The sequence below is a fragment of the Mustela erminea genome, chromosome 2 (genome assembly GCF_009829155.1).
Source record: "Mustela erminea isolate mMusErm1 chromosome 2, mMusErm1.Pri, whole genome shotgun sequence".
In the NCBI taxonomy this organism is placed as follows: Eukaryota; Metazoa; Chordata; class Mammalia; order Carnivora; family Mustelidae; genus Mustela; species Mustela erminea.
In genome coordinates, this window is record NC_045615.1 from 64,137,618 (window position 1) to 64,146,921 (window position 9,304).

The following is a 9,304-nucleotide window of genomic DNA, read 5'->3' on the forward strand; positions in this document are numbered from 1 at the left end:
GAAGCTTAGTGGCATTCCATCCAATGGCTAAACATTTCTGCCAACCTATGTAAAAGTTTAGTTTTTCCAATTTTTGCTGTTATATGAAACAGAGAACATCTATTATATCTACATTTTTGCAAGCATCTCTAATTGTTGCCTTAATGTTAGTTTTCCTGAACAGAAATTAATACAAAATGGGTCTACAGCCAAATTTCCCTCCAGAAAATTTTTTATGATTTATAATCCCTCTAATAACACATGAAAACACACAAGTGCATGAAGAAGGGAGTGAATCATTGGGAAACGGAGGGTAAACAGTGGTGATAAACCCTCAGGGAACTCCAATATCCCCTTGTTTTTGTTGTTTTGAATTAATACCTTATATAATATCCTAACCTTGGGGACGGGTGGGCTCTATAGCTTGCTTGTTTCTCATTGGAAGAATGTGGCAAACACAATAGGATATTACTCCTATTATTATTACATTTGTTTTAGAAGACTCCATCTTTCTAGCAGACCAGAGACTCGATCTCATGGCAGCTTGCTTCTTCCAAACCAGCAGCAAAGTGGCAATGTTGGAGAAGTTTACGTAGTAAGGGACTTAAAGTGCCCTCTAAAAGCTAAGGATGACTTTCAGCAAGAAACCACAACCCTCAGTTCTTCAGCTACAAGGAAATTAATTGCCAACAACCTGAGGGACTTTGGAAGCCTTTATTTCCTTAGTTAAGCCTCTGATGAGACCATAACCCAGGGTAACGGCTGGGTTGTAGCCTGGCAAGGCCCTGAACAAGAACCTAGCTAAGCAGTGGCCAAACTTCTAACCTACAAAAATTGTGCAAGGACAACTGTGTGCTGTTTAAAGCCACTAAGATTGTGGTAATTTCTTATATAGCAAGCAGCAGAAAGCTCATACATTGAGCAAACTGTCAATTTATCCATTTACTTATTTATATCAATATTGACTTATGGTCTCATACCCTTTACTGTCATTATTTATTTTGATATTCATATCATCCCAGAAGTGGTCAATGTGAACCCCTCCAGTTGGGGTCTATAACCTTTTGATATTTGCCATCATTTTTTGATTACCTTTTTGCTTTCTGGCACAATGAGATGTTCCTGGATGATCTGATACTTTCTTCTAACCTGCTTTTGAAATTAGCTGTTTTCTTTAAGGACCCTTGCTTCTTCTTGAGTGGAGAATAGTTTTCAGAAACCAAAATTTGAGCTCAGCGTGTGCTTATCGCTGTTGGGATATCAAAATATCACTATATACATATTCATCTATCTCTAAACTGGAAATTCAGATCACATTGATGCCTCAGTACCTCCAGTTCCAATGTAATACTGTGATGTTCATTCTAGCTATATCTTTGTATATTTGTAACCCCTTCCAAAAATAAGAAACCCAGCCCTCATTATCCATAATATTTATATATTTGATCAGTCTCCCTGTATATAACTAATCTCCTTTATCCACTATCCCTTCCTCTTTTCAGACACTGTCCTAATCTCACTCAGGTTCTTCTATGCTGTTCCAAAACTCTACTGCTGCCTCTCCTTCCTTCCTCCCCAAACTCTTCCTGCCAGCATGGACTTTCTCTTTACCCAGATTGAGATAGGCTTCCCACCCACCTGCTCCCATGTGGATGCCCTACTCACCCCAGTTGGATTCTGTCACTCCAAGTCAGATCATCCTTCCATATGGATGCTGTCCTCACCCTACTTGACTTCTGGCATGCTATATCAGGCAGCTGGTATTCATGAACACGTTCTCATCTCACTCAAGTTCTAATAATGCATGCCAGGCCTTCCTGCTTAAATCCCCTCTTCTCTGTCTTCAGATTCTGATGCCCTATAGCAGGACATTCCCCTGGATGGACGATTTTCTAAGACGGTCTGGGCTTTGACACCCAGCTCTGGACAGTCCTCCTAACCACATTTAGGTCCTGACACCCTGACTCTGTGGGGATGCTTGGACTCTAATACCATACAATAGTATGTTCTAATGCATAAATTAAATTAACAGCTCCCGCCCCGCTTTTCTTGGGTTTCAAGACCCAGGACTAACAGCTTTTCTATGTAGAAACTTTCCTCACCCTGTTCGGACACCTACACCTCTATCTAGACCACTATGACTCCCCAGTGAAGACACCTAACCTGACTCAGTCTCACCTAATGACTTTGAACTTAGTTATTCAAAGAAAGGAAGGAAAGAAGGAAAGGCAAAGTAAGGGAAGAGAAGGATAATGAGAAGGGGAGTGAGAAAAGGAAAAGAAAGAATTATGTACCTTTGATTCTATTTAAATAAAATCTCAGAATAAATATCACATGTTAGTATGTGTCATGATGTTATATATTTCCAGACCTTATAAGCTTGCTCAATTCAAATACACACAAGATTGTTAAAACATTTAGCCATTCTGACAGGTGTGAGGTAACATCTCGTAGTGGTTTTGATTTACATTTCCCTGATGATTACTGATGTAGAGCATCTTTTCATGTGCTGTTCATCTGTATATCTTCTTGGCAGAAATATCTATTCAAGATTCTGACCATTTTAAATTGGGTTGTTTGAGTGGGGTTAAGTTCTTTATATATTTTGGATACTAACCTTTTATCAGATATGTCCTTTGGAAATATTTTTTCCCATTCAGCAGGTTGTCTTTTAGGTTTGTTGGTTGTCTCCTTTGCTATGCAAAAGCTTTTTATTTTGATGGAACACCCATAGCTTATTTTTTGTTTGTTTGTTTCTCTTGACTAAGGAGCCATATCTAGAAAAGTATTACTATGGCCAATGTCAGAGAAATTCCTGCCTGTGCTCTTTTCTAAGACTTTTATGGTTTCAGGCCCCACATGTATGTCTTTCATCCATTTTGAGTTCATTTTCATGTATGATGTCAGAAATTGGTCCAGTTTCATTATTTTGCATGTAGCTATCTAGTTTTCCCAACACCATTTGTTAAAAGGACTTTTTCTCATAACATATTCTTGCCTCCTTTGTTAAAGATTAATTGACCATATAATTGTGGGTTTATTTCCAGGCTCTCTATTGTGTTCTATTCATCTACGTATCTATTTTCTGTGTAACTGCCATACTGTTTTTATTACTACAACTTTATAGTATGTCTTCAGATCTGGGATTATGATGCTTCCAGGTTTTCTTTTTCAAGGTTGCTTTGGCTACTTAAGGTTTTTTGCAGCTCCCTGTGAAATTTTGCCTCATGTTTTCTAGTTCTGTGAAAAATGTTGTTAGTAATTTAATAGGGATTGCATTAAATCTGTAGATTGCTTTGGGCAGTGTGGACATTTTAACAGCATGTGTTCTTCCACAAACATGGAATGTCTTTCCATTTGTTTGTGTCATCTTAAATTTCTTTCATCAATGTTTTTGTAGTTTTCAGGGTACAGGTTTTTCACCTCCTTGGTTAAGTTTACTCCTAGGTATCTTATTAGTTTGGGTGCAATTGTAAATGAGATTGATTTTTTTTTTAAATTTCACTTTCTGCTACTTTATTATTGGTATATAGAAATTAAATGGATTTCTGCATATTTATTTGTATCCCACAACCTTATGGAATTTATCAGTTATAGTAGTTTTTTGGTGGAGTTATTAGGGTTTTCTATATAGAGTATCATGCCATCTGCAGATAGGGGAAGTTTTACTTCTTCCCTACCAATTTGAATGACTTCTCTTTCTTTTTCCGGTCAGATTGCTGTAACTAGGACTTCCAATACTGTGAGGAATAAAAGAGGTGAGTGTGGACATCATTGTCTTCTTCCTAATCTTAGGGAAAAGTTCTCAGTTTTCTCCCATTGAATATGATGTTAGTTGTGGGTGTTTCATAGATCGTCTTTATTATACTGAGTTATGTTCTTCAACTTTAAACCCACTATGTTGAGGGTTTTTATCATGAATGGATGTTGTACTCTGTCAAATACTTTTTCTGCATCTATTGAAATGATCATATGGTTTTTATACATTTAATTGTTCATGTATCATGTTGATTGATTTGAGAATATTGAACCAAACTTGCATGCCAGGAATCAATCCCACTTGGTTGTGGTGAATGATTTTTTAAAAAAATATATTGCTGGATTTAATGTAAAATATATTCTGTTGAGGATTTTTGCATCTGTGTTCTTGAGAGATATCGGCCTATAGTTCCCTTTTCTTGTAGTGTCTTTATCTGGTTTTGGTATCAGGGTAATGCTGACCTCATAGAATGAATTTGGAAGCTTTCCTTCCTCATATTTTTTGGAATAGTTTGAGAAGAAGTGTTAAGTTTTCTTTAAATGTTTGATAGAACTCAATTGTAAAGACACCTTGTCCTGGGCTTTTGATCACTGGGAGCTTTTTGATTATTGATTCAATTTCATTGCCAGTAATCCATCTGTTCAAATTTTCTATTTCTTCCTGATTCAGTTTTGAGAGGTTACTTGTTTCTAGGAATTTATGCATTTTTTTCTAGGTTGTCCAATTTGTTGGCATATAATTTTTTGCATTATCTTATAATCCTTTGTATTTCTGTGGTGACATTTGTTAATTCTCCTCTTTCACTTCTGATTCTGTTTATTTGAATCCTTTTTTTTTTCCTTTTGCTGAATCTGGATAAAGGTTTATCAAATTTGTTGATCTTTTCAAAGAGCCAGCTCCTGGTTTCATTGACTGTTCTGTTGTTTGTTTGTTTGTTTGCTTTTGTTTTTGTTTTTCTATTCTGTGTATTTCTGCTCTAATCTTTTCATTTTTCCCTTGTGTGGTTTTGGGGTTTTTTTGTTCTTCTTTTCCTAACTCCAAAGATTTTGTACTATTGTGTTCTCACTTTCATTTGTTTTCATGTATTTTTTATTTCCTCTTTGATTTCCTGGTTGACCCATTCATTGTTTAGTAGCATGTTATTTAACTTACACGTATTTGTGTTCTTTTCAGACTTTTTCTTGTTCTTGATTTCTAGTTTCATAGCTTTGTGGTCAGAAGAGATGCATGGTATGACTTCAATCTTTGTGAATTTGTTGAGGCCTGTTTTTTGGCCTAATATGTGATCTATCCTAGAGAATGTTCCATGTTCACTTGAAAAGAATGTGTATTTTGCTGTTTTAGGATGGAATGTTCTGAATATAACTGTTAGATCCATCTGGTCCAATGTGTCATTCCAAGCCACTGTTTCCTTATTGATTTTCTGTTTGGGTGATCTATTCTTTGATGTCTGTGGAGTGTTAAAATCTTCTGCTATTATTGTATTATATCCATTATTTCCTATATGTTTGTTACTAGCTTTATATATTTGGGTGCTCCCATGAAGGGTGAATAAATATTTATAATTCTTATATCTTCTTGCTAGAATTGTCCCCTTTATAATTATATAATATCTTTCTTTGTCTTTTGTTACAGTCTTTATTTAAAAGTCTGTTTTGTCTGAAATAAACATTGCTACCCTGGCTTTCTTTTCACATCCATTTGCGAGATAGAAGATCCTCCATGCCTTCGCTTTCAATCTGCATGTATCTTTAGGTCTGAAATGAGTCCCTTATAGCCAACATATAAATGGATCTTGCCTTTTTAATCCATTCTGTCACCTTATGTCTTTTGATTGGAGCATTTATCCCATTTATGTTGAAAGTAATTATTGATAGATATGTACTTACTGCCATTTTATTACTTGTTTTATGATGGCTTTTGTAGTTCTCTTCTATTGGTTTCTCCTCTTGTTCTTTTCCCTCACAGTTTGCTGGCTTTCTTTATGGATATACTTGGATTCCTTTCCCCTTATTTTTTGCATAGCTATTACTGATTTTTTATTGGTGGCTATCATTCTGCTTGTATATAACATCTTATGCACATAGCAGTCTATAAGAAATTATTTGTCGCTTAAGTTTAAGCCTATTTTTTAACTCATTCCTACTTACCCACATTTTAGGTATATACTGTCATACTTTAATCTTTGTGTTTTGTAAATCCCTCAACTGATTTTTCTAGATATACTTAATTTTAGTGCTTTTGTGTTTCCTACTTTTCTTATTTCTACTTATGGTCTTTCCTTTCCACTCTAAGAATCCCCTTTAACATTTCTTACAGAGTTGAGTTAGTGATGATGAATTACATTAGCTTTTTTGGAAACTTTTATGTTTCTATTCTAAGCATAATTCTAGCTTTCTATTATCTAGCCTTGCTGGATAGAGTTATATAAGAACATTTTATAGCACATATAATGTTGTTACAATAATGTATAATAAAATAAAAGTTGGATTTATTTCTTCTAATAGAGTTACTGAATTTCTTAGAACAGCTTTCTTAATTTACTTTAAGACCAATTAAAATATACCATTTTTATTTTTTTATTTTTTTCAAGACTTTATTTATTTGAGAGAGAGAAAGAGCGAGAGAGAAAGAGCACTAGCAGGGCAAGGTCAGAGAGAGAGAGCACTAGCAGGGCAGGGAGAACGAGAAGAAGACAACCCACTGAACAGGGAGCCCTACAAAGGGCTCCATCCCAGGATCCTGAGATTATAACCTGAGCCAAAGGCAGACACTTAACTGACTAAGCCACCCAGGCCTCCCTAAAATTACTATTTTTAGTCCACAAATCATGATGTATCAGTTGAAATGTAATATATGAACTCTAGCTTTTCAATAAATGATTTCAATCTACTCAAATCTGTACTCTCAGGGCAGACTGTGCTCAATAAAATCTGTTTCCTAGAAGTAAAAGTATGGTAAGAATAAATTTATGAAAAAAAAAAACATTAAAGGGGGAAATAAACAAATTGTGCAAGGGCTGGAGTATAATGAAGTTTTTACTGGAATAAGTGGTGCTAACTGTAAATTGCATCTGGGTGGCCAAGCCACAAAAGAATGATGCAATCAATGATAAAACTATATATAATGTGACATAATTACTTTCTTACCCCTCTTTTATCTTGGTTTCTTCTTTTTCTAAGATCTTTGTGACATATATAGTGTAATTCATAGTAACCTTTATAATGATGAAATTTACTGAAATATAGTTTATGGAACTTTTAAGTAAGGATTAAAATATCCTGAAAATGTTTCATTATGAAAGTCAGCTTTTATTTCCAGACTATTTTTTTAAAATATTTTATTTATTTATTTGACAGACAGAGATCATAAGTAGGCAGAGAGGCAGGCAGAGAGGAGGGGGTGAGGGAAGCAGGCTCCCCGTGGAGCAGAGAGCCCAGTGCAGGGCTCAATCCCAGGACTATGATACATGACCTGAGCCTAAAGCAGAGGCTTAACCCACTGAGCCACTCAGATGCCCCTCCAGACTATTTATTATATCTTTAAATTTGTTTTTAGATTTTATTTATTTATTTATTTATTTATTTATTTGACAGAGAGTGAGTGATCACAAGTAGGCAGGCAGAGAGAGAGGGGGATGCAGGCTTCCTGCCAGGCACAGAGCCCAGTGCAAGGCTTGATCCCAGGACCCTGAGATCATGACCTGAGCTGAAGACAGAGGCTTAACCATCTGAGCCACTGAGCTGTCCCAAATCTTTAAATTTTTTAGTAAGTATGAATTTTTAATGCTGAGATCTGAATTGATTTTAATTTTTTATGTTTTTATGGACATTATATTTAATTTTTATGAAAATTAGGAAATTTGTTTAGTGATAATTATAGTATTATTTTTGCCTCCTTATTTATAACTAAAAATGTTTATCTTTTATTCAGTAAATTTCAGGCACCTGAATTCTTTCTTTATTTCATTTACTAAACCTTTGAAGTAGATGCCGACATTCCCCTTTACATTTGCCAAAGAAGATGAATTTTAGAGAAGTAATAAATCCATGGTTACAAAGTCAGAAAGTGGTAAAGTCACAATTAAAATTCAGATTTGTCTTATTCCAAGGTCGATGATTAGCTACTGCCCTATACTGTCCTAGATAAAACCAATTTTGTTTTTAAATCTCCATAATTGTGATTTTTCTACAAGCAAAATGGTAATAAGTGAATTTAAGGGCTTCTTCAATAATAAGAACTATTATTACAGGTTTTAGAAATAAGTGTTCTGGGGCATCAAGGTGGCTCAGGTGGTGATCTTGGGGTCCTGGGATAGAGCCTCATGTCAGGCTCTCTGCTCAGCAGGGAGCCTGTTTCTCCCTCTCCCTCTCCCTCTGCCTGCCATTCTGCCTGCTTGTGCTCTCTCTCTGTTTCAAATAAGTAAATAAAATCTTTTAAAAAAAGAGAAAGAATGAAGTTTTCTAAGTTCACTATACAGAACACACAAAAGCGTGAATTTCTCATATGTTCCTTGGTTTGTTTACCTGAGAGTCCAACAATGCAAGTGAGGGATGGGATTTTAGATGTAGCTGGACTGGACTACATGGTTTGTTGCATGAAATTCTCAGGGTGCAGCAAATCTGGAGAACATCCAGAAACAAAAGGCTTCTAATTGACTCAAACCCATTTCCCTCCCATACTAGCTTGCATAATTGCACCACTTTCCATTTGAAGTTTCAGAAAGCATTCTTTAAATGAGGAGGGATGACTGACTTCTGACTTGTACTTACCATTACACTTATTAAATTTCTTTTCCTCATTGTTAGTGAAATGATTACAAATAACTGATTATTAACCTTCTGACACGTGTTTAGAAATAAATGTCTTTCTCAAAGTTCAAACTACATAACATTTGTCTGGTACCATATACTTCTCCATTGCCCCATCCCTACTTCTACTTAGCCTTCTGAGAGCATTGCAAATTAGAAATAAGGACTTTACAAAGTACATATTTAGAAATCCATCTTAAGTAATTGTCTATATCAGTACTGTCTATAAAAATATAAGCTACATCTAGAATTTTCAATATTTCAGTAACCATATTAATAATTTAAAAGATAAAGTTAGTTTAATAATAAATTTTATTTAATCTAATATACAAAAATATAATTCTCAAAAACATGTATGCATGAAAAAAATCACTTGTAAGATATTTTATGCTCTATTTTTTTTACATTAAATCTGCAAACCCCAGTGTGTTTTTTATAGTTACAAAATACTTCAATTTGAACTTAGCCACATTTTTTTAAAAGATTTTATTTGTTTATTGGACAGAGATCACAAGTAGGCAGAGAGGGAGGCAGAGAGGGGGAAACAGGCAGGGGCTGAGCTAATGCGGGGCTCCATCCCAGGACCCTGGGATCACGACCTGAGTCAAAGGCAGAGACTTTAGCCCACTGAGCCACCCAGGTGCCCCAACTTAGCCACATTTTAAGTGCTCAACAGCTACATGTGGCTAGTGGATATCATATTGGAAAGAGTAGGTCTAGACATTTTTAACTAGGTTTCTGGCTTGCAAGTGAC

General features: G+C 35.3%; 1 long non-coding RNA gene across 1 annotated transcript; it reads right to left on the reverse strand.

Moving 5' to 3' along the window:
- Nucleotides 1-3,469: 3,469 nt before the first annotated feature.
- Nucleotides 3,470-7,697, reverse strand: LOC116583324. The gene is made up of 3 exons (XR_004282683.1): nucleotides 7,687-7,697; nucleotides 6,048-6,051; nucleotides 3,470-3,553 (listed from the first exon to the last, which is right to left on the reverse strand). It is a non-coding gene; the product is annotated as an uncharacterized LOC116583324 (long non-coding RNA).
- Between the last annotated feature and the right edge of the window lie 1,607 nt (nucleotides 7,698-9,304).